This window comes from Podarcis muralis, chromosome 8 (assembly GCF_964188315.1).
Source record: "Podarcis muralis chromosome 8, rPodMur119.hap1.1, whole genome shotgun sequence".
Classification (NCBI taxonomy): domain Eukaryota; kingdom Metazoa; phylum Chordata; class Lepidosauria; order Squamata; family Lacertidae; genus Podarcis; species Podarcis muralis.
This window is the reverse complement of record NC_135662.1, coordinates 8,260,043-8,286,137: the sequence shown is the minus strand read 5'-3', so window position 1 is coordinate 8,286,137 and position 26,095 is coordinate 8,260,043. Positions and strand designations below refer to the sequence as shown.

Here is a 26,095-nt window from a genome sequence, read left to right as displayed (position 1 = left end):
GAGAAGCATTTGATGCATTACAGCAGGATTCAGAAGACTTCAGGCTTTCCAGGTCTATTTTGTTTCTAGCTCCATCAGAAAGAAGTGGCTCAGCTGGGAAGACACTCCCTTAAGAGTTAAAGGACTGGGAGTGTCTCTGAGTACAAGTAAGCCCAGGGATTGTGGTCAGCACCAGAACCAAGCTCACAGGCACTTTCACACTAAGCCCATGAAGTGGCCTTATACTGACATAGACCATTGGTCTACACTGCATTTATTGGCTGAGGGTTTCAGACAGGGACCACTGGTAGAAGCTCTTCAGGATTTCAGGTCTCTCCCAGCCCTGCTGGACAAGTGAGCCTGGGGCTTTCTGCATGCAAAGCAGATGCTCTACTACTGAGCATCCCTTCCATATATGGATCATATGATGAAGAAAGGTAGTATGATACAAATCCAAATGAATAATATTCCTATGTAGAGAAGCAATAGTCTTTGTAGCTAAAAGGACCAGTGGTCGGGGAAGATGGGAATTGTAGTCCCAAAACAGCTGGAGGGCCAAGTTTGGCCATGCCTGCCCTAAGGTCTGAGGGCAGGTTCAAACCATTTAAAATACAGTTCAAAATCATTTAAAATCTAACTGTTGAAAATAAATTGCAAACCCTCTCCCCAAAATAGGGTGGATCTTGGAAGTATACAGTACATCTCAGGGGTCAAAGTCCAGGGTAAAAGGTAAAGTTTGAGTTTCCACCAAGCCATCAGTGTTATTAGCCATGAATAGACATACCTGTCCATGACTGCTAGTTTCTGCCTCAAGCATTGCTTCAAAAAGATAATTGAAGGGGGAAAGGTCTTTAGTTATTGCTAAAATTAGACAATGGGAAGTCAGAATCTCTTTGCAATCTAGCATAAATCACAGAAATGATAGGCTCTGATAGACCTACCCTCCATAGATGTGAAAGTTCTAGTTACCTGTCATTCCCTCTGTTCCTGAATAAAAATAGCCCAATGAGGAAAAAGCATGCTCTGTAGTCTTGGAATGCTGACTGATCACACAATGTTGGATAGAAAGCCTTGGGGTGTGGGGAATGGAGAAGCCAGAATCCTGACCCATAACACTCCAGGCTGCAACGTTTTTGCAGCTCCTACCAATGAAGCATTTTTTGATAGACCTGTGTTCCACGAATGTGCATAATCGTGTTTGCTTGCAGTAGCAATGCCCGTAATTATACGTAAGAGTGTTTCTTTTTATCATTCCAGAACGTATTGGCAGTTTAATCTCAAATGGGAGAAGGTATATGGAGAGAAAGAGCCATCTATGTGGGCAGATGTTCAGCTCCATTTAACAGAAATCACTGTCATTAAAACAGACAACAAAGTAAAACACCGACGTTGTGAGGGGGAGGAGGAACCTCTCTCTAAAGGTTGTTTGTTATGTGTTTTTATTTCCCAGGCATCTGAGTGCAGCGTGGATTTTGGTCTCCAAAGAATTAACTGCATTAGTGCAGGCAGGGGGAGGAAATCGAGAAATTAGTATTGTTCTTCCCGCCCAACACATCATGAGAAGTTCATGAAAGGTGCAGCACATGTGTTGATGCTTTATTATTATTATTATGCAGTGGGAACTTGACATCATTCGAAAAAATGGGAGATTAAATAAGCTCCTCATTTTACTGCGCAGATTTTACAGATCTCCATCTTTCAAGAACATTGTGGTTCTAACATTAAAAGCTTCCCTATACAGGGCTGTCATCAAATGTCTTATCTCCTTAGCTCGGGGATTGCATAACTCCATATGCGCCAACATTTCTCCAATGAAAATAGGGACGTTTTTAAGAAAAAGTGGGACATTCCAGGATCAAATCAGAAACTGGGACGGCTTCTGAAAATCCAGGAATGTCCTTGGGAAATAGGGGCATTTGGAGGGTCTGAAATGGGGCACTGCCCATCAACCCTCAACTTAGCTAGCCAGCACCTGCGTGCCTTCTTAGTCGTAGTCAGTCTGTCCATCTGAAACTCAGCAGAAAGGAGCTTTCGGAATCCTCTGAATTCTTTTTGGATTGCCCAATAGAGCAGGTGTGGGCAACCTCATGCCTAAGCACTGGCAAATGAAGGTGGGGGCAGGCCGTCCCGGGTGCCATCTGGGGGAGGGGTGCCATCATGGCCGCCCCCCAGGATGCGTGCCACTCACCGCACACCCCCAGGATGCGCCCCCTGTGCCATGCGCCCCCTGCAATGCGCCCTCCCGGGATGCGTGCAATGCCCTCGCAACGTTGTTAGGATATTGATGTTCCGTTCCACCTAAACAGATGTGTGGAGCTGTTGTATGTCACATGTCTGTTTACATTCCAGCACAGCTTGCTGGGAACTTCCATTTGTGTATAGCTTTTGCTTCATGCTTCCTGCTCTTGGACATGAAGGAGAGCAGACATGTTTTTCTTTGTCCTGATCTATGCTGAATAAACTGCTTGTAAATACGCTTTACATATGCCTCTGTCCGCCCTTCCGTCATCTCTGTTATCTCTGCTGGCTTGCGTGCTCACTTTCTGCAAGGCTTCTGAAGCTCTCAGTCACAGTTTTGATGCAGAACCAAGGAATGGAGTTTGATCAGCTGCCAGCTGGTGGGCTGGAGCCAGCTGGGGGCCCTGCCAATTGCCCCCATTCCCTTGGACACATCGCAACAGACACGTGCCTGCCACGCCCCTGCCTTTTTGCCACTCTGGGTGCTGGAGGAAGTCGTTCCGCCACTGTGCCTAGGTCTCTCTATCAGGTGCACAAATCTCTCCCTGAACCATATACAGTTGTACCTCTAGATACGAACGGGATCTGTTCCAGAGACCCGTTCACATCTAGAAGCAAACATAACTAGCGACGGCACTTCTGCGCATGCGCGCGAAGTCATTTTGAGTGTCTGTGCATGCACAAGCGGTGAAACCTGGAAGTAACACACTCCGTTACTTCTGGGTTGCCACGGAGCGCAACTCGAACGCACTCAACTCGAAGCGTATTCAACCCGAGCTATGACTGTACCTCCCAAGCCCTGCTTCATACATACATACCCCACAAGTGCTTTTCTCCTGCAGGAATGCCTCTTGTTTGTCTGGATGTGGCATGGAGAGGGGTGTGCATGCATGCTTAGAAACTAAAAGTAAATTTTACATTTGCTGCTCCTGCCCATTTTTGCCTCTCGCCCCACCCCCAGTGTCATGTGTCCTTCAGATGATTACCCTAAAAGGATGCATCCTTTGTATTGATAAAAGTTCCCAATAGCTGCTCTGTTGGATAGTCCAAAAAATGATTTAGAGAGAAGTTGCTGCATACAATTCCTGACTTCCCTGAAAGCAAGCAACGTGCCCAATGGTGGTCCCATCCGGAAATTTTTAACAGCCATTTTTTGTTTTGTTGGGAGGGCACAATTTGAATAATAGAATCCATGCTATTTTTTCTAGAAAAAGAGGCACCAGAACTCACCACAAACGCCTCCCTTTTTCTCTTAGAATGGCAATGGCACCCACCTGAGAGGTGCCAGACCTGAGTTCCAGTGAGTTCCCATTGAAAAAAAAAAGTCATACATAGAATCACAGAATTGCAGAGTTGGAAGGGACCACAAACATCATGTAGTCTAAACTCCTGCAACACAGCCCTGGAGTGTCTGGGGCCCTCCTGGCTTATCGTTCTGGAATTTTGGCTCCCAAATCCTGCCCTGACAGAACTACTGAACATAAAAGAGGATAGTTGAGAGATGAAAATTCGGGGGAGGAGAAAGAAGGGATCTTGGCTTTGATGAAACAAATTATGGAGAGGGGGAGAAAACCCTTTCATTGCCTTTGTTGGGTGTTGGGCACAGTCCCTAACCTTGTGCATGGAGAAGAGGCATTGAGAAGCAGCCAGCACAGCTGTGCTTGAAGAGCACAAAAGATACAGAGGCAGCTGATGAAAGGAGAGCATTTTAGCTGTTGCACCTGGAACTCTTTTGACTGTGGTTTCATTCAGTTTAAAGTGGGGGGGAGGTGCACTGATAAGAGCAGAAAGTAATTGGCGCCTTCCTCTGACACCCTCCGTCCTTTGAACTCACCCACACCCCCTGAACTCTTCCACAGTCAGGTGCATGTGTGTAGCTAGGTACGGAAAGAAAACCCTGTGATTTTGGCTAAAGGACTGCAGGCTGCTACCCAAGCCAGGGAAAGAAATGGAAAAGGTCCATAGCCATTTCAGCTGTGGGCTCATAGATCAGAGCAGAATAAGCTTACTAAGTGCAGGTTCTAGGAGCGTGCATTGGCACAGTGTATACTGCCAAATTACAATGTGAATTCTGGTGATTTGGGAAAGGTTTCCAGCTTTCTGATTTGGATGATGCTGCTGCTGCTGCTGCTGCTGCTGCTTGCAAAATGGCTTGAGGTGGAGCAGGGCTGACCTAAGCTTCTGAGTAGTCCTGTGGCCCCGGAAAACAAAATAAAGCAAAAACAGCTTGAGAAATTTCCCCGGAGAAATTAAACAAAGCTGACTTGGGAAATGCTCAGAGCTCATGAGGGAAGATGGGTGTGGAGCATTTTGGTGGCCCTGAATTTAAAACTGTGTTATTGCTTTTTGTGTGAACATATCCTTTCTCCCAGTCAATGGATAGACTTCCATTGCATCCCGGTGGTGATCTGGAGCCCATTTGCCCAGCAATGAACATTACAACTACAGAGTTCTGCAGTCTATGTGTGGGCATGTGGCATTGAGGCAGAAGGACCTTTATGTTCAATATTTCCCAAGGAAGTGTCACTAGCAGAGCTAGGAACAAACATAGAACAGACAAGAATGAGGTGATGCGTTACTTCCAGCATCCCTCCCTTCAAGCCCTGTGATTGGACAGCTTTCTGATTCCCTCTGATTAGGAGCAGGACGTGACAGTCACAAAACAGGTCTTCCTGCGCAATCCTGCCTCACCATAGCATTTTCCTTATATGGTAAGCTTGGGGAGAATATTGTACGGTGTTGCAGACATGATGTCTGGAGTGTTGTTCTTGAGAGTCCCATGGACTGCAAGAAGATCAAACCTCTCCATTCTTAAGGAAATCAGCCCTGAGTGCTCATTGGAAGGACAGATCATGAAGCTGAGGCTCCAATACTTTGGCCACCTCATGAGAAGAGAAGACTCCCTGGAAAAGACCCTGATGTTGGGAAAGAAGGAGGGCACTAGGAGAAGGGGACGGCAGAGGCCAAGATGGTTGGACAGTGTTCTCGAAGCTACCAGCATGAGTTTGACCAAACTGCGGGAGGCAGTGGAAGACAGAAGTGCCTGGCATGCTCTGGTCCATGGGGTCACGAAGAGTCGGACACGACCAAACAACTAAACAACAACAATAGAAGAAGAGTTTGGAGTTGATATCCCGTTTTATCACTACCCGAAGGAGTCTCAAAGCAGCTAACATTCTCTTTTCCCTTCCTCCCCCACAACAAACATTCTGTGAGGTGAGTGGGGCTGAGAGACTTCAGAGAAGTGTGAGTAGCCCAAGGTCACCCAGCAGCTGCATGTGGAGGAGCGGAGACGCGAACCCGGTTCACCAGATTACGAGTCTACCGCTCTTAACCACTACACCACACTGGCTCTATAGAAGTGGCCCATATTGGTTCTGGCTCCAAGATTCACACAAACCTGACACACACCCCTAGTAATTATTGCTAGGAGGCACCTCTGTCTGTTTCTCTTTCCCCTTTCCTTTGTAAGACAAAGGGATCACTTTGTTCAACAATTTAAGCCTCTCCATTCAACAGAGGTGGTGCCGCGGGGGCAGCAGAGCTGGCAACCGACCATCTGGATCTCATTTGCCAAATCCCTTACATTAAGTACATGACTAACAATGGAACTAAAATACTTACCCAGATGTCATGCCATTCTAGCAAGCTATTTTGTGCCACTGTGGCGGGCAGAAGGGGGTGGGGAAAGAAAGAGAGCAGCCCCCTTGATGCTTGGTGGTGACAGGTGCCTCTGTAATTTAAATGCAGGTCAGTTTTTTTATATTTTTATATTTTTAAATAGAACATGTTTATTTAACTTTCTCAGCAGGCAGGGAGGCTTTTAAAAGACCATCATGCTGATGTTAAAATAATAAGGTCCACCAGCTTGGCAATATGATTGCTTTTTTTTATTACTCGGCTTGCGCTGGGAAGCCACATCTTAATTCCAAAGGTTATGGCTTTTAAAGCAGCAGACCTCCTGTTTCCCTCCCCTGAATGCAAACTGTGGCAGAATAAAAGCGAGTGGGGAGGAGGGAGAGGGAGAGATGGTGAACTCTTGCACATATGCTAATGTGGCTTGTTTCTAAAAAAGCTCCCCCCCGTCCCCATGCAAAGGTTTGGTATCAGCTGTACCGAAGGAGGGCCCGCAAAACTGCTCAGCAGTCCCTTTTTGCCAGATGAGGGATTAGAAATTCACTTGAGGGGATGAGGAAATAAGATAGAAGGCAAGGGGATGTGGCAGCGTGTAATTATCACTGCTTGCAATGGCTTCCTCTCGCCGTTGTGGATTTTCAACATCGGCTGAAGAGTTGTTTGCATGGGTTTTGTCGTTCACTGGCCTGCATCCTGTGGTGTGTGGTTATTTAATATAGGTGCTCAGCACACACGATCTTGAAGGGTAGGAGTGCAAACGGATGCACTAGATCTATTCCCTCCAAAAGCCGTGGCCTTCTGAAGTGGTACAGTGATGAAAATGCTTGGCAAAAGAGGTCTCTATCGTCAGCTCAAGAACAACACATATGAAGAGCTTGGAAGGCTAAGGCACAAATAAAGAGCAGCTCTCAAGGTCACTTGCAAGCACAATAGATTGGCTGATGACAATGTTATGGAGAGCAGAGGTCACTTGATCACAGCCACATTGCGTCCTTTTCTGGCACCCAGGGCGTGTGTCTTGGGCAGGGGCTGGGCACAGAGGGTCAACAGAACCCATCACCCCAGCCCAGCCCTTGCCATCTATGGGAGAGTTGGGAAGTGGTTAACTGTGAGTGACTGGGGAGAGGGGGACATGTGCCTTTGAGACAACACACTGCTTTCTAAAATATGGGAGAAGTGGGATGATGCTGTGTCTTTCAGCAGAGGTTGAAAGGACTGCAAGCATGGACAGATGTTGTGATACCCTTTGGTAGTGCCCTTTCGCCGCCACAGCTGGGTGGTGAATCATGTGCTAAGGGAGCCGAGCTAGCTCCATCCAGGCACTAGCTGAAGCTAGGAAAGCCAGTCAGAAAAAAAAAATTGTCTCCAGCAGAAGACAACACTGATCTCTAAGTAAATGCATGCCGTTAGTGGTACCTTAGGGAAAAAGTACAGTAGTAGGAACAAGACTTCATTGTCCATTTCCCCTCCTTTCTAGCTAAGCCATCTTTCGAAGGAAATCCTCAGCTACATGCCACCCCAAATTTCATGGAGCGGCTGCAGGAGATTCCAGGGGTTCACCCAGGCTTGTTTCCATTGGGAAATCAAGGCACAGCAGTGTCTTAGAAATGTGGTTTATTCACATGTCTTTACACCCGGGGCTATTTTTCCACTAGAACTCACCAGAACTCAGTTTCAACACCTCTTTCCTAGAAAAATAGCACTGTTTACACCTGAAGTCTTTGATGGGTTCACAGCATTTACATCTCAAGAGGGGCTTGTCCTTCCCAGCAGCACAACACTTGATTCAGAAGTATCCTAGGCGCTATCCATGTGTCTCACTGTAGCCACCTGCTCCAGCCAGCCAGAATGTCTGTTGCCCTCATGGAGTTCTGCCCACTCCGTCCTCCTCCTTCCCAGCAGCCATTGCAGAAAACAGCTCCTCCCCTTCCACTTCCAGCATCCCCCCTGTCACCCTGGCAACCTCCATTTCAAAAGGCGGCTTCTCCCTTTCTTGTCTGATGCTGAATGTCTCACCTTTTGTTCGGGGTAATGACTCTGCTAACTTGGATGGCACCTCTCTAAGCCCAGTTACTGAGGAAGCTGGCTTGACTTCAAACCTCACATTTACTAATTTCTGAAATTAATGGGAGAAGCTGGCACACAGGATTTTCAGGGAATCCTTGCTCTCTGCAAACCCATAATGATAATATTGCCCCAACTCTTTCTGCCTGTTTCTGAAATAGCATCCAATGTGTGGAGGCCTCCAGTCCCCAGGTGCTCATAAGTGTGGAAGAAATAAATTAAATATGAGCTCTGCTTTGCAGCTGACTAACCCAGCTGTTTTCTTAAGCCCAATATTTATTCACTCTGCTTTCCAAATTAGCCCCCTACATAGTCGTCTTCGCCTCTTTGCATCCAACTACAAATAATTAATACACCCTCTAAATGCTACTTCAGTGGACTATAAAGCCCAATGTGACCACTAATTGTAAGATAAAAGCCCTTTGCAATGCATATAAAGTATGATTCGCTACCCACCCTCTTAACAGAGACTAAACAATCCTATTTATTTCTGGATTCTTAAGGAACTATGTTGCCTTAGTCTCCCAAACATCTGCGGAAAGCCCCATTAACATGATCTGGAAGAAACCGAAATGGATTTCTAATAATTATGTGAACTTCAAAGCAGATGGTATACATGGCTTTCTTTGAATGAATAATATTTCTGGGCTGAATTAGATAATAATAATAATTTTAATAATTTCATTATTTATAACCCATCTGATTGGGTTCTGACACTGATCTCCCGAGCTAGCCTGTTGTATAGTGTGAGTGCACACCAACACCCCATGCCCATACAATGAGCTCTCGCTGTACAAAGCCAAAACTAATTGGCTAGGCCTGCAGTGGCATCACGTTCTCTACCTACTCCCTGATTGGTTGGGATGTTTCAGAAAGGCAAAAGCATATGGCACCAGCTTGAGTTCTGCAGGTGCTCACATAGGTTCTGTTGAGCCAAGGGAAGGAGGTAGGCAAAGATCACATGGTGGGGTGGAAGACAATGGCAGAAGTGCAGTGTGGCTTCACCCTTTGGCCTCAGTCACATACCAGATTCTGAAGAATGATATAGGTATAATTGCTAGCAGGTACGTACTTTCTCATGTATGGCAGAAGAAGACAACATGGTATCTTCTTCCCTCCCACCAGACCAAGAGCAGGAGCACCCTGCACCCCACAGAATTGAATCCTCCGCTCACCAGCTGCTGAATGGAGGATTCCATCCTTCTGGGGTCTGCATCCCCATTGCGCTCCCTGTGTGCACCATGCTGGTGAACCCAGATCCCTGCAGCCTGACCACCTGACACCCTGCTCACTGATAGTACCAGATTGTTATGAGTGGCCAAATCTGACCAGGGAAAGTCAGGGCTGTCTTGGTCTGATTCAGTTTCCCTCAAAGCAAATCCCCAATTTGGTTTGGGATATGGCTGGATCGAGTACACAGCCCCCAGCATAAGCCAACTCTCCAACTACAGTGGTACCTTGGGTTAAGAACTTAATTCGTTCTGGAGGTCTGTTCTTAACCTGAAACTGTTCTTGACCCGAGGTACCACTTTAGCTAATGGGGCCTCCCACTGCTACTGTGCCGCCGCACGATTTCTGTTCTCATCCTGAAGCAAAGTTCTTAACCCGAGGTACTATTTCTGGGTTAGCGGAGTCTGTAACCTGAAGCGTCTGTAACCCAAGGTACCACTGTAGAACGGATGGAGAGAGTACCAATTTCAGTGTTCTGATAATCTTCTGACCCACGTCCCATGTTGCACGTCCCCCCCTACTATGAGATTCCCCCTCCCTTTCTATTCCCTTCTGATTTTCAGAGGCAGTCCTCATCTGTCCATCTGTGATTCCTTTCCACTCCATTAAGTTATTATAATATACAGCCATAAAGATAATACGAGTGTAAATTATTGCATTAGCATTCCAGTCATCAACACACAAAGCCCCCAAGTGAAGACAAAGAGCTGATATGCCATTTATTTGTAAAGATCAAAATCCAGAAGCTAAACATCCTTTTACTAAAATAATTGGAAAGCAGGAGGGGGAAGCTCACTGCTGCTAATTTCCATTTAACAGGATACAAAACGTGACTTTATATTTGTTTATAGGTTAGCAGAAATGAGGAAATTTGTAGAAGAATAACTGGGAAGAATTTGATGATTATTTTTTTCCTGAGAAAAGTTCTGACTATACTAAAGCCATTAGGCAGGAAGGAGAAGTACCGGTAAGCATTTAGACCCTTTTCTGGAACCCCTCCTTTCGGGGGACAAGCAAGAGAGAGAGAAAATATTGTCCCCACAGTGTGGGGAGTACATTCCTTACATTGCTGAGACAGTCAAGCAAGGTTCCTCATCTTTCCACAAAGGGAAATATTACCTCTTGAATTGCAGTATTGGAAGACAGGATGTATCACTCATTTGCCTCAATATGTTCTCTGTTATATCTCACTGCACCCAAAAACTTCTTCTTCTTCTTCAGTTCTTCTTCATCTTCTATAGTCTGCTCATCCTGGGTGTCTTCAAACATGTTTTAAAAACATAATAAAACATCAAACATTAAAAGCCTCCCAATACAGGGCTGCCTTCAGATGTCTTCTAAAAGTTGTATATCTCCTTGGCATCCGATGGGAGAGCATTCCACAGAGAGGGTGCCACTGCCAAGAAGGCCCTCTGCCTGGTTCCCTGTAGCTTCACTTCTCACAGGGAGGGAACCGCCAGAAGGCCCTCGGCACTGGACCAGGCTGAATGATGGGGGTGGAGATGTTTCTTCAGGTATACTGGGCTGAGGCCATTTAGGGCTTTATAAGTCGCCACCAACACTTTGAATTGTGATTGGAAACGTACCAGGAGCCAGTGTAGATCTTTTAGGAACAATGTTATATGGTCCCAGTCACCAGAGTGGCTGCGGCATTCTGGATTAGTTATAGCCTCTGATTCACCTTCAAAGGTAGCCCCACATAGAGCTCATTGCAGTAGCCCAAGCTACTTGCTTGGATGAAACAGGAAGCTGTATTTTTCTGGAGATTTTGGGATTTAATTGCAGCATATCAAACATGGAGAAGGGCTGCATACACAGGCTCAAGGCTTATTCCTATCTCTGCTATTAAGCTGAGATATGATCATCCGCACACAGCCATTGTCTCTATATGGCTATATTACTGTACATTTCCCACACAAGTCACTAAGTATGAATTAGGGATGACTGGAGCCTGTGTTACTTACCAAGTGTCACTGGTTATTCATGGCCCTGTAGAAAGTGTAGAAGAGAAAGTCTTAAACTTCAAATGACTGAATTTTAAAATAAGCCAGCAGAGTGATGTTAATGTGGCTTATTAATAATTGTTATGCATCACCAGGTGTCAACGTTCTGCTCGGTACATGTACAGGTAATAAGAACATACTTCTTTTTGAAGGCAACCTATCAATCTGTTGACTTTTCATTTTTAGTCATAAGGCAGCACTTGTAATGCTGCTATTTATTCATTTTATATAGTATTTATGGGTATGTAAAAGGCTTTGATGATCTCATTAGTTCATATGGGAAATAGTGTTCAAAGAAGGTGAAAGAACAGAGTATTCTGCCCACGGGCTCAAAGTAGGTTGACACCTTTATTCATGAGTCCAGCATGAATATTTAGCCACCAGCAACCTGATCTTATGCATGTTTACTCAGAAGCAAGCCTCACTAATTGCATTAGCCTTATTCCCAGTTAAAATGTGTTTAAAATAACTTTTGTTAAAAAGCCTGAAGTTTTCCTTTTAGGAATTCTAGGTGCTGAAATCACAAAGGAGCAGAAAAGACTATTTATATATGCAACCACAGCTGCACAGATGTTACTGTCAGGAGCCCGTCCTACACTTGAGTAGGCCCCTGGTAGAGACACATGCCCAACTGGCATGTTCTGTCCCTCCTGGTCAATCGTTCGGGAGCTTCAAAAGCTTTCTTCAGCCCGAATATCATAGCGACCGATGCCAGCAGACATCGGCACACTTAGGGATCCGCAGAGTCTTCGCAGCTTCTGTAACAGACCTTTTAAAATTTTGTTTATTTATTTATTTTCATTTTATACACAGAAGAACCCATATCACAGAACATCAAAATAGAAATATAATAAAAACATAATAAGAAAACATAATGTCAGGTGGTCTCATAGTAAAATAATAATCATAATAGTCCACATGTGCATTTAGCAGTAGAGACTGGTGCCCATTGGGATTTAGTAGGCAGAAGGTAAGGAGACCAACTAACTCTCCTTTTGTCCACATTCTCCTTCCTGCTAAGTTATAAAGGTAAAAGGTAAAGGACCCCTAGACAGTTAGGTCCAGTCAAAGGCGACTAATGGGGCTGTGGCGCTCATCTCGCTTTCAGGCCGAGGGAGTTGGCGTTTGTTCACAGACAGCTTTGCGGGTCATGGGGCCAGCATGACTAAACCGCTTCTGGCGCAACAGGACACCATGACATAAACCAGAGCGCACAGAAATGCTGTTTACCTTCCTGCCACAGGGGTACCTATTTATCTACTTGCAATGGTGTGTTTTTGAACTGCTAACTTGGCAGGAGCTGGGACAGAGCAAATGGGAGCTCATTCCATTGCAGGGATTCAAACCACCGACCTTCTGATTGGCAAGCCCAAGAGGCTCAGTGGTTTAATTATAGAATCCTTGTATAGAATCCTTGTAATAATTTACAAAGTTCTAAACAGCTTAGGTCCATATTACATTGGGGACTACCTGGACCCTTATATCCCAGCTTGATCACTGAAATTGCCTGCAGGAACATCATTGATTGTTCCTCGAGTTGGAGGTGCTCATTTGGCAACAACAAGAAATAGAGCATTTAGTGTCATTGGGATATTGTGGGATTTTCTGCCACTACAGATTCAGAAGATGCCTTCTTTTCCAACTTTTAAATGCCTGCTGAAAACTTTTCTATTCTGTCAGGCCTTTGCAGGCCATTAAGAATAGATCTTTCCACAATCGTTAATTGATGCCTGATTAACTCTTTTATATAGCTTTTATTGTACGGCTTTATGTATGATTGTTGTGGACCGTGTAGATTTTTTTAAAAATGAAATTGTGACATATATTATAAATGATTTTTATAAAGAAATACAGCAAATAAAGCAAATACTGAGATTTAAGGAGGAAGGTTAGAGACATCACCATCCCTTGGATTGGTTGTAAGAGGAAAGGCTGGTGGGGCCAGGATGAAGGCAGACTGTGGTTGTTGTTGTTGTTGTTGTTTAGTCGTTTAGTCGTGTCTGCTCTTCGTGACCTTATGGACCAGAGCACTCCAGGCACTCCTGTCCTCCACTGCCTCCCACAGTTTGGTCAAATTCATGCTGGTAGCTTAAAGAACACTGTCCAACCATCTCATCCTCTGCCATCCCCTTCTCCTTGTGCCCTCCATCTTTCCCAACATCATGGTATTTTCCAGGGAGTCTTCTCTTCTCATGAGGTGGCCAAAGTATAGGAGCCTCAGCTTTAGGATCTGTCCTTTCAGTGAGCACTCAGGGCTGATTTCCTTAAGAATGGATGCGTTTGATCTTCTTGCAGTCCATGGGACTCTCAAGAGTCTCCTCCAGCACCATAATTCAAAAGCATCAATTCTTCGGCGATCAGCCTTCTTTATGGTCCAGCTCTCACTTCCATACATCACTACTGGGAAAACCATGGCTTTAACTATACGGACCTTTGTTGGCAAGGTGTTGTCTCTGCTTTTTAAGATGCTATCTAGGTTTGTCATTGCTTTTCTCCCATGAAGCAGGCGTCTTTTAATTTTGTGACTGCTGTCACCATCTGCAGTGATCATGGAGCCCAAGAAAGTAAAATCTCTCACTGCCTCCATTTCTTCCCCTTCTATTTGCCAGGAGGTGATGGGCCCAGTGGACCACAATTCCCCCAATAGTTATTGGAAATCTGCTATACCAGTTAAATACTGCCTGAACAGGAGGCCCAAGTTTATTTTTGCATGAAGAATACTAAAATAATAAAAAATGTTGTCCCAGTCTGCATAATTCCAACTTAATCAGCACTGTGTCAACATCTTGGATGTTATCTTGAATCAATAAAGCTTTCATTGTTTAGAAGATGCTTTTGAATTGTGGACTTATTCATTAAAAGTTGGATTACATGAGAGGTACTCCTACCCATCCCACCCTCTAGACCCAGAGTCTCTTCTATTTATTATTCATATGCAGTAATAAGAACCAGCCAAGTACATTTGGCATTTCTAAAAACTCAGGCACCAATTAATGACCCAACGCAATGTTCCTAATGCATTCTTTCAAGCCAATTAGTTCCTATATTTATTGCAATTCCATATTCTAATGTGAGAAGTTGATTTTGTGGGAATGAGGAGGTCTAGAGGTTAAGTATGTCAACTGTAAAATATCTACCCAGGGCGAAAAGAAGCTGATTGCTTTGGTAATTAAAAAACGAGGTCACAGAAGATAGTTTTCACGGCAACCTTGCTCAGCCCCCAAACCCATAAAGGCAGGTTTTATTGGGTCTGATTCCGTTACCGAGGTGAAAACAAGGGAAAGCTGTGCAAAGAGTCTTCTGGTGCTGCGTAGAAACATGAGACATTGCTAAATGCCTGTAATGAGAGGTGTCACTACTCCATTTATGGGGCACATAAAGAGCTGCACATTTAAATTTAATACTTTAGCTCATTGGCAGAGTGCATGCTCTGAATGCAAAAGGCCCAGGTTCAATTCCTATCATCTCCTAGTAGGGCTGGGAAAGTATCCCACCTGAAACCCTGGAAAACTGCTGCAGGTTGGTGTAAGTTAGGTGGATTTATGGTTTGACTCTGTGTAAGGCAACTCCCTGTGTTCTAAATGCTTTGAATGGATCATATTCCAAATATTATTTTCTATTACAGTGGAACCTCGGTTTTCAAACATACAGTTATACCTCAGGTTAAATGTGCTTCAGGTTGAGTGTTTTCAAGTTACGCTCCGCTGTGACCCGGAAGTAATGGAGCGCATCACTTCTGGGTTTCGCCGCTTGCGCTTGCGCAGACGCTCAAAATGATGTCATGCGTATGCGCGGAAGTGGTAGAACGCAACCCATGCACGCGCAGACGCACAGTTGCATCAGGAACGGATCCCGTTCGCATCCAGAGGTACCACTGTAATGCATTCCAGAAGACCGTTCGAGTTCTGAAATGTTCGAAAACTGAGGCACAGACATTCACAAAAACAAATTGGTTGCAAGAGAGCTCCTGAAATCAGCTGAACACAGATTGATTGCTCGCGGGAACATTGCGGCATGTTCAACTTCGAAGGCATGTTCGAAAACTGAAGCATTTACTTCCGGGTTTACGGCGTTTGTAAACCAAAATGTTCATCAACGGAGACGTTTGAAAACGTAGGTACCACTGTATATATTTAGGGTTGTATATCTGGTATGCCTTTGGTTTTTTTTAAAAAACCCAGAGTCCATAGCAGTGCGAATAAATATAGAATACAGCGGCATCCCCACCAACATTCTCAGATGAAAACAGGGACATTTCTCACTTCCACCCTAAATGACCCTCCTTGATTCCTTCATTTTTGCCCACATTTCCTATCAGAAGAAAGGCAATTGCCTCCACCATCTCACCAATGGGACACAGCACACACAATCTCCACCATCCTGAGAAAACCCCTCAACCCTGATTTCATTTTATTTTATCCTTTGGTAGATTTACAAAAAGAAAAAAAGCACATCCCAATAAAAAAAAATTAGAGAGGGGCAAGATTAGATGTGGATGCTAGTTCTGTCCCAGAAAAAAAAGAGAGAGAAGAAGACTACTTGTGCACCCCTTTCTTCCCACCTAAAGTGGACCTGCCTCTCCTTCTCCTCACCTGATCTCCAGCAGCTACTACAAGCTGCCTAAGGGAAGAGGCTGGCAGTGGTGGCCACAGAGAGGCCATGGAATGCTCCCTTGGAGCCTTCAACACCACTTAGAATAAAGACCGGCTCATCCTCTATCCACATTTTTCTTCTTCTAATCTTAAATTCAGTTCAGTTAAATCATCCGGGATTGTGTCTGTCCACTGATGGAATGCTCTTTGATCCAACAGAAACGTGTGAGCAGAAAACGGGAGATATGATTTCCACTGATTTCTTCTTCCCCCTGAAGACCTCTGCACCATCTCCCAGGCTTTTCCAAAGGTCTTCTCAAACCCAGAATAAAGGAGGAATCAGCAAAATTTGCCTCCCATTCTCCATATCCACGTATGGAAGCCTCAGTTGGATCAAACAGCCTTCTGCCATTGATGGGACACAGCTAGCTACTCCAACTTCTTCAAGCCCTGGAATTATTTTATCAACTTAAAAAAAAAAAAATCTCCTCAGGCATGCTCAGAAAGTAATACAACAATTCCAGGGATGTTCAGGGGTTCCGAGGCATTTCTTCTGAGCAATGTTTGGCAATGCACTGTCATGTCATATGAGGCAATAAAACAACTGATGTCAAAAACAATAAAAGCCACAGTTTACCTGAACTGAAACTTATCCGGGGCACAAGAGTTAACATCTCTCCCCCCACCCCGATTACATATTTCTGCAATCAGTTACTTTAACAGCCCCACACATTTGCATATCCCCAAATGAAATTCTGTGCTGGAGAAGGGGGGGGGGCGATCGCAGTTTACTGCTAGCAGCCCGACAAATGAAAAGATGCTTGCTCCTTGTCTGCAACTGTGATTGCTACATGGACTTACAATAGAGTCTGGAAATTAATTTCTCCTGCATAGGAGCAGTGGTTGGTATTTATCAAGTTTAGATTTATATTTTCACGTCAAGCCAGCTGGAAAATTGGGTAAAAATCTAAGACTTCATTGAACAACCAGATGCTCCATCTCAGCCAAATTGTCACAGGCCAATAAATTACACATCCATGTGCACAAAACCTTTATTTTTGTGGGTAAGAATTGGTAGTGCACTCTTTAGCAAAGCTGGGGAGGGTGGAATTTTCTTTGGGGAGGTTTTGTGATCCTTTCCTCCTGAGCACGAGAAAGTCCATCCTAAAATGTCTAAGGGTTGTATCCAAATCAGTGCTATGTAAACCTTCCATCAGACCAAGGATTTCTTATTGCTGTCAGGAGTGTGTGCAGGAGCCAGGCCCTGGGACCAGTAGGGCTTCGCAGGACTGGGGCCTGCCTAAGTTTGTTCTGGAGAGGCAAGGTGTGGCCGCACAGGTGAGGCCACTTGGTAACTCACTGCACCTGATGGCAAGAGCCAGGAAGGGATATAAGGTCAGCATTTCCCTTCGGCAAGCAACACGTTTCCTGCCTTGCTGCGTTTGGCTTCTTGCTTCCTGATCCTCAGACCTCGGCTTCCTGACTTCCTGCTTCTTGATCCTTGGACCCTTGACTTCATGACTCCTTGCTTGCTGACCCTTGGACTCCTCGTTCCTGCTCCCACCCCACCATCTTGCCCCTGGTCCCGATGTCCTCAGCCGGGACTTCGATCGCCCGTAGACCAGACCATGACAATTGCACAACATAATGTTCTCTTCTTCTCCTCCCCCTGTGCATCCCATTCCAGAGGTTCTCCCAGGCCTCTGGAACAGATTCAAGAAGAGTGTGGGGCACACATATAAGGAGGAGAGAGGGGAAAGTTTTGTTGCTTAATAGAATGACACAGTTCTTACCGTTTTGACCCAAACTGTTCCAATGACTAAAGAGAATGAGAGGGTGCCTTCAAACAGCCACTGTTTGGTTGGCACCTCAACACAGGGCACAAGCAACCACTTGGTGTGCTTGTCAATTAGTTTGTTCTCTTGAGTGGGAAGGAGAAATTAATTGCATTTTTGAACACACCATTATTCCTTCATTTCTCCCATCACCGTTGTTTTGCTGAATGTGGAAAATTCAAGAAGGTGCTGTATCCAGAGGAGTTAGTGAGGACAGACAAGCTATCATTTATAGACTGTTTCAAAGGAGTTTTGGAAGCAAGAAAACCCGCTCTTGGGCTCAAGAGAGTGAAGCACATTGCATTGGACTTGGTATATATGTATGATATTGCTTGTAAGAGTAGTCATCCTGCAATTAAAGAGCCATCTTCAAAGTCTTGTGTTTGAGGTCTACTTAATCACTAGGGCTTTGAGGGTGAAACCACTGTGTCACTCTGCATGACACAGAAAAACACCCAACAAGAACTTCCAGTCCACAGGCATAGTTATGACCACCAGGTCCTCCCCATTTAGCCACCTGTCCGTCACACAACATCATATAAGGATGTAACATGTTGGGCAGGTAAAGATGGAAGAAAAATGGGGTTTGCAAGGGGCTTTGAAGCTCTACCATCTGACCGTCACGGCTTCAAAGGTCAGTGGAGGATTCTCTGAAATCACCAAGGACCAGCTGGAGTCTTGGAGTCCTGCACAGTCAAAATCCTGACAAACAGTTGGGACTGCCTGCACTAGTGTAGCTGACAAAACTGGAGAAACAGTCCAAAAACCCCCAAAACTTAGGCCATAAGAAATTTGACTTCCAAGATACCACAAAAAGTATTCTGCGGCGCCTTATTTCATGTGTTCCCTTTTTTTTTGGGGGGGGGGGGTCTCTATTTCTAAATCCAGCCTTCTAACTCAGAAGGGAAGCAGAGTTAAGGATTGCAACCAGAATTGTTAAAAGTGCGCTCTTTGCCACTACCAAAAAAGATGAATGAAGCATCATAGATCACTCCAAACCTTGGGTGAGTAGGGTTGCAAACTCATTTAGCACAGGATAACCTCACTCCCTTGAGCTACTCTGAGCTCCTTACCAGGAGAAGAGGTGAGGAGCCTGTGCTACAGGGGAAAAAATGAGAATTATTCAACAAGCAAAGGTAATTCTGCCAGTTATATAAATAATACATATTTGTCACATATTTTTTCCTGCTAGTCCTGGAAACAGGAAATGAGATCTGTAATTTAATAAACCCTTGTGACCTGAACGCTTGGTTCCATTCATTTCCCCCCTCTAAGATTTGCCCAAATATTTCCAAGCCTATCTTTTTTTTTGTTTTTTTTAAATTAACAAGTGTTAATTTCTTTCCAAAAAAATTTAAAATACTAAACTCAGATGAAACAGAAGCAAGGATGGACTGACCACCTAATTCCATTCTGTTTCAATCTCACTGGCATTCAATCTTAGATAAAGCCTGTCCAATTTTGTGCAGTCCCCCCCCAAAAAATAAATGCGTAAAAAGTCACCCACATGATCACTTTGCAGGACATATTTTCTACCATTGAGCCATGTCACTTCCCCCAAAGTGACCAAGGTGGTGCCAGGCTTTTAAAAAGAATGACAGCAACAGCCAGTGCCCAATGCTCCAGAGCTAGGTAGCTCTTACTTAGCTTTTAATGCTTCAAGAGTATTTCTGGTTTTGCACATGCAGAATTACTGTTTCAGCAGTAAAGAAGTAAAGAAGAAAAGAAGTAAAGAAGGCATCTTCTTAATCTGCGGTGGCAAAAAATTCCACAATATCCCAATGACAAAGAAATACTACTAATACTACTACTACTACTACTACTACTAATAATAATAATAATAATTTATTTATACCCCACCCATCTGGCTGGGCCTCCCCAGCCACTCTGGGCAGCTTCCAACAAAATATTAAAATACCATAATTAATTAAACATTAAAAGCTTCCCTAAACAGTATACTAAGAAAACAGTATACAAAAGTTAACATCAAATACCAACCATTTTTTAAACACAAAAACTAAAAGAGAGAATATGATGGAAAAAAGAAAAGACTTCTACGTCTATCAGCTTTATAGAACTATGCAAATTATGATTTGAGATTTAAACCAATGAATAGGTATCTGAGGCTAGTATGTAGATAGAAGGAAATAAATTGCTGAAATAACTGGATTATCTGATTGGTGGGTTGGGGAAGGTGCCTTATGGGATATCCGCAGAAGAGTCAATTAATGACAAAGGAAGCTAAAATATTATTTCAGTGTTTTCCCTTACCAGTCTTGACTTTCTGATAATGGCAGGGTTTTTTTAAATTAAATATATATATAGAGAGAGAGAGAGAACTGTTTATTTTGATAAAACTTATTCAAATAGCACAAATTGATGTCTAAAATTGACTTTTGTCGGTAAAGTATAATTACATGACTGCAAATCCTCGATAATGATATAATTCAAGCTAGTTCTGCATATAGCTTTTACAAGAGACAGAGTGCGTGCATGATCAAAATTACATTTTTCATCTGCTGCTCTAAACTAATTATAACTTCGTCTCTTTCTCCCCCTCTCCTCCCCCCCCCTTCATAGCTTTTCATAACTTCATAATGTGGCCGTGTGCTTGGCTGAGAGTTCAGTCAGGCAAGTTGAAGGTAAGTAAGGATGGGAAGGATGAAGAAAAGAGTTATTAGGGCTTGAAATCCCATTGTGTCAGCCATGTACAGTGGTACCTTGGGTTAAGTACTTAATTCGTTCCGGAGGTCCGTTCTTAACCTGAAACTGTTCTTAACCTGAAGCACCACTTTAGCTAATGGGGCCTCCCACTGCCACCATGCTGCCAGAGCATGATTTCTGTTCTCATTCTGAAGCAAAGTTCTTAATCCGAGGTACTATTTCTGGGTTAGCAGAGTCTGTAACCTGAAGTGTATGTAACCTGAAGCGTATGTAACCAGAGGTACCACTGTACAACCTCACAAAGCAACCTGTAGCTGCTTAGGTGTTGTTGTTGTTGTGTTGGAATCCATGATTTGCAGGCAGCTTAGCAAGTTTGCAGTTGGAATCTCCACAGCGTGGGAATACAGAACATGAAAGGAATCTGTCCAGAGATAAGGAGACCCAGCAACAACCAAGTGATTGGCTGAGTTCCTTATACAGGCCTGACCTATAACACTGTTGGGATGTGGGTGGCGCTGTGGGTTAAACCACAGAGCCTAGGACTTGCTGATCAGAAGGTCGGCAGTTCGAATCCCTGCGACGGGGTGAGCTCCCATTGTTCGGTCCCAGCTCCTGCCCACCTAGCAGTTCGAAAGCACCTCAAAGTGCAAGTAGATAAATAGGTACCGCTCCGGTGGGAAGGTAAATGGCATTTCCGTGTGCTGCTCTGGTTTGCCAGAAGCGGCTTAGTCATGCTGGCCACATGACCCGGAAGCTGTACGGCGGCTCCCTCGGCCAATAAAGCGAGATGAGCGCCGCAACCCCAGAGTCGGCCATGACTGGACCTAATGGTCAGGGGTCCCTTTCCCTTTACCTATAACCCTGTTGGAGAGTGTTAGTGTGGTGTGGTTAGTTCTGAGGAGTTGCTGAGAGTGAGAAGTTGTGTTGTAAATAGTACCTTTTGAATAGCTTGTACGTTTGCTACTGTAAATAAGAAAGCAACAAGTATCAAGTTACTAGTCAGCAGTTTTTGTTCCTGCTCATCATCCAGCTGGGCAATCTCAAGAGTTGCTCAACAATCGCTGTGGTCCTCTGCTATACTCTGCTAAGCTGTGCAACAGGCGAAAGCACTTCGAAGGTTCAGATGGTTTCCAAACGTTTTAACAGTTATATCACATTGCAATTGCTCAAGGGAAGACAGGCAGGCAGGCAGCCCATCCCTGAACAGCTCAGTCGCTAACTGAAAGACAAGTTACTCAGACTGCCAGGGTTGACCCCAGACATTTCAACACCTGAGGCAGACCCCAAAGTGGCACCTTATCCCAGCCAGGGAAGAAGGGGTGAGGGAAGCTCTACATCAGGAGGAAAGGGTGAAGAAAGATGGAGATTGGGATCTGATGCCCTGGTGAATCCTGCTGCCTGAGGCAGTTGCCTCACCTTGTCTAATGGATGGGCTGGCCCTGAAGACTGCTGGGAGAATGCCAGAAGTTTTATAGAATCTGTGTGATATACTCACTAAGAGTGAAAGACTAGGAGCTGGGAGACCAGGGTTCAAATCCTCACTCCCCCATGAAGCTCACTGGGTGAACTTTGGGCCAGTCACTTACTCTCAGCCCAACGTACCTCACAGGATTGTTGTGGGGGAATAAAATGGGGTGTGTGAACTATGTAAGCCACCTTCAGCTCCTTGATAATGATGATAACAACTACTACTACTACTACTACAATCAGGGAGGGATGGACCAAAATTTCTCAAGAAATACTTTTCTGACATGTTTTTGAAAATATTTTTTCCCCAAGCTTCTTGGAGTAATTCAGATCTCCTCTGCAGAATATTTCACAAAATTGCATCCCTGCATTGCTATTCTGTGAAGCATGGGCACAATTGTGAACCTATTGATGAGAAAATAGTTTAATACTTTTAAAGGAAGGAACAGGTTTGGCTCCGCTTCCTTCCAGTCTTACTCCCTTATGTAGGGAGGAATTAAAGCTCTGTATCTGCCACTTTGGAAACAGCATCATTTCATTTTTGCCAGAGCAGCTGATGAATGCGGAAGGTTTTGCTACATAAATAAAATGTTCTTTGGTCCATCACAGCTTTACACACACACACACACACACACGAGTAGGATCACACTGCTTATTGCCTTACAGATTCATCAAGGAGGTCAAAGTTTTAACCCCATGTAAATGCAACTTACATTTCAGAAATGAAATTTGCATAATATATGTAGCTCAGATTGAATTTGTATGAAATTCTCATTTTACAGGATTAGATAAAACCATGAAAGGGCTATTAGCCATGGTCACTAACTAGAATCTGAGAGGGCTACCACTCTACAGAGGTGCAAATACCTCACAGGCAGATGGTGCAGTCCCTAGAATCTCTTGTTAGAAGCACCTGGCAGCAGGCAATGGAAAATATATCCTCCTATGACTCCAGAGAACTTCTGTCAGTGACAGCAGAGAACACTAGGCTAGATGCATCAATTCTCTAACTCAGTGAAAGGTGACGTCCTATGTGCATCTGGCAATGGGTCAAGCAACAGAAGAAGGCAATCTTCATTAGGTCCAGTTTGGGACACCAAAGAAGAAGAGGAGTTTGGATTTGATATCCTGCTTTATCACTACCCTAAGGAGTCTCAAGAGGGACACGGGTGGTGCTGTGGGTTAAACCACAGAGCCTAGGACTTGCTGATCAGAAGGTCGGCGGTTCGAATCCCCGCGATGGGGTGAGCTCCCGTTGCTCGGTCCCTGCTCCTGCCAACCTAGCAGTTCAAAAGCATGTCAAAGTGCAAGTAGATAAATAGGTATCGCTCCGGCGGGAAGGTAAACGGCGTTTCTGTGTGCTGCTCTGGTTCGCCAGAAGCGGCTTAGTCATGCTGGCCACCTGACCCAGAAGCTGTACGCCGGCTCCCTCGGCCAATAAAGCGAGATAAGCGCCGCAACCCCAGAGTCGGTCACAACTGGACCTAATGGTCTGGGGTCCCTTTACCTTTTTAAGGAGTCTCAAAGCGGCTAACATTCTCCTTTCCCTTCCTCCCCAACAACAAACACTCTGTGATGTGTGTGGGGCTGAGAGACTTCAAAGAAGTGTGACTAGCCCAAGGTCACTCAGCAGCTGCATGTGGAGAAGCGGAGACATGAACCCAGTTCACCAGATTACGAGTCTACTGCTCTTAACCACTACACCACACTGGCATCTGAAAGGTCATAGCTCAGTGGTAGAGCATCTGCTTTGCATGCAGAAGGTCCTGGGTTCAAGCCCCAGCATCTCCAGGTAGGGATAAGAAAGACCACTGGTCTTAGATTCTGGAGGGATGCTATCCATTAGTGGAGATTATACTAAGATAAATCGGCCAATGGTCTGACTCAGGATAAGACAAATTCCTATTTTCCAATGCTGTTTTTGGTAGCAGAGTGCTGAACTAGCATCTTATCTTGCAGAACAGTTGGGACTACATGCCTTGTCCTTCAGGGATCTTCAACTGCTGAAAATTAATTCCTACTCACCCTTGATTTATTCTCTATAGCCCAGTGAAGATAGGAAGCAGAGCTGTTTGAATAGTTTTAGCCATTTGGGAGAGGGCATTTACAGGACAAGAAAAACCAGAGGGGTAGGGAGTTTCACCCAGATTTTCAGGGATATGTTATGGGGTTTAAAGAACAAACATCCCCCTGGCCACTGCATAACATTAATTACTAACGTAAGCAGCACCTGGGCCTACAACCAAAAATTCAACATCCCCCCCCTTTCTTCCCCTAAATGAGGCAGACAATTTGCTGTCTCATTCATGGAAGTGAAGAGTTTCAAAAAAAAACTGGATGGCAGAGTTCGGCTCAGCATTACAAGGGAGGTCTTTATTTTTTTTATAATAATATTTATTAGTTTTCCAACAGATTGAACACAACACTACAAAAAACCAAAAAAACACAAACATACAATAATACAATACAATACGAAAAACAAACAAACAAAAACAAACAAAAAACACTGTAAAACACTAACATACAACTAACATAACAAAACAAAAACCATTTAAAACACAGTCCAATTTCAATATTTTATCCTTCTTTCACTAATTTCCATGACCTCCTCACACCTCCCTTTTTGTATTCCACTTCTATTGATTGTTTCAGCAATTCCTTTCCATCTTCCTCTATTTTCTATCCTATAGTTGTCTTAACACATTCTAACCTTATTTTTCCCTTTATTGCTCTAATAATCTATTTATACTTAATTCCTTATAACATTTCTACTAAAGCCATATAACTTCATTCCAACATTTTTCTAACATTCATTAATTTTACATTATTTCTGTAAATAATCTTTAAACTTTTTCCAGTCTTCTTCCACCGACTCTTCTCCCTGGTCTCGGATTCTGCCAGTCATTTCCGCCAATTCCATGTAGTCCATCAACTTCATCTGCCATTCTTCCCTGGTGGGTAAATCTTGTGTCTTCCAATACAAGGGAGGTCTTTAACAGGAGACGACTACCTCACTATTCATGTAAGAAGTATAAGTGTAAGTGTAAGAAGATACATAAGAAGAGCTCTGCTGGATCAGGCCAAAGACCCATCTAGTCCAGCATTTTGTTCTCAAAGTGGCCAATTAGAAAATGCCCCATGAGAAGCCCACCACAGGACCTGAGTGCAGGAATATCTCCCTGCTTGTGATCCTCAGGAATTGGAATTCAGAGACATCCTGTGGCGTAGTGGTTAAGAGTGGTAGACTCGTAATCTGGTGAACCTGGTTCGCTTCCCCGCTCCTCCACATGCAGCTGCTGGGAGACCTTGGGTTAGTCACACTTCTCTGAAGTCTCTCAGCCCCACTCACCTCACAGAGTGTTTGTTGTGGGGGAGGAAGGGAAAGGAGAATGTTAGCCGCTTTGAGACTCCTTCAGGTAGTGATAAAGCGAAATATCAAATCCAAACTCCTCCTCTTCTTCTTCTTCTTCATCATCATCATCATCTTGCCTCCAACCATCTCGGGACTTCTTTCCAGTTCAGTTGGACTCATTCCAGTCCAGCTGTTCTTCGCTGTTTTACTTTTATGTTTTCAGTCATCTCAGGGTAATAAATGATGATTATGCCCAATGGGACTGTCTACCTTTGAGCATGCAGAAAATCAAACGTTCATGGCTGCCTTGTAGCATTCCACTCCAGGTCTTCCTCCTTGAATCAATGCAGCTCCTGTTTTTAAAATGACCCCTGAATGAACCGCAACGTGCAGAGGCAGGCAAGTCCATGGATGGAGCCCAAACCATTACATTTATGATATTTTCACATCTAATCACTCAGCGCTACACCATGCTCTGAACCTATTAGCATCAACAATTCAATTAAGAGTCTATTGCTTAATCAGGACTTGTTTACGGGATCCGTTATCCAATGACAACAACCCATTAAAGCAGTCCCAATCTCTGATATATGATAAAGGGGTCAGTCAGGGGCTGAAGGAAATTGAAATTGAGGGAATGAGACACAGGAGCACTCATTTCTTCTGGCATGCAGGTGTTTTCATGTGTGCAAAAGTGACTTCTGGGAAAATGAAAAATCGAAGGTGGGCATTGCTGCTGAATCCCAGCAGGGTCTAAATCCCTTTTCAGATGTATCGAGATTTTACGTGACATGGATGTGTTTGGGATTCTTCATTCAACATTGATATTTGGGGTGCTTGAGGAATTCAATCACAGTGAATTACAACTCACCTGATCTGCATATCCTGGGCTAATGTTGGTGTGGGAAGGGAGCCGTTGTTGGGTTTTTGTGCTTCTCCAAATGTTGTAACACAGTTTTTGACTCAAAAACCACACTTAAATGCATTTTTAAAAAAATGTGACAAAATGTGTTTAGAAAGATATAGTTAGAGCTG

General features: G+C 44.2%; 1 non-coding gene across 1 annotated transcript; it reads left to right on the top strand.

Moving 5' to 3' along the window:
- Positions 1 to 23,429: 23,429 nt before the first annotated feature.
- Positions 23,430 to 23,499, top strand: TRNAA-UGC (transfer RNA alanine (anticodon UGC)). The gene has a single exon. It is a non-coding gene; the product is annotated as a tRNA-Ala (tRNA).
- The last annotated feature ends 2,596 nt before the right edge of the window (positions 23,500 to 26,095 follow it).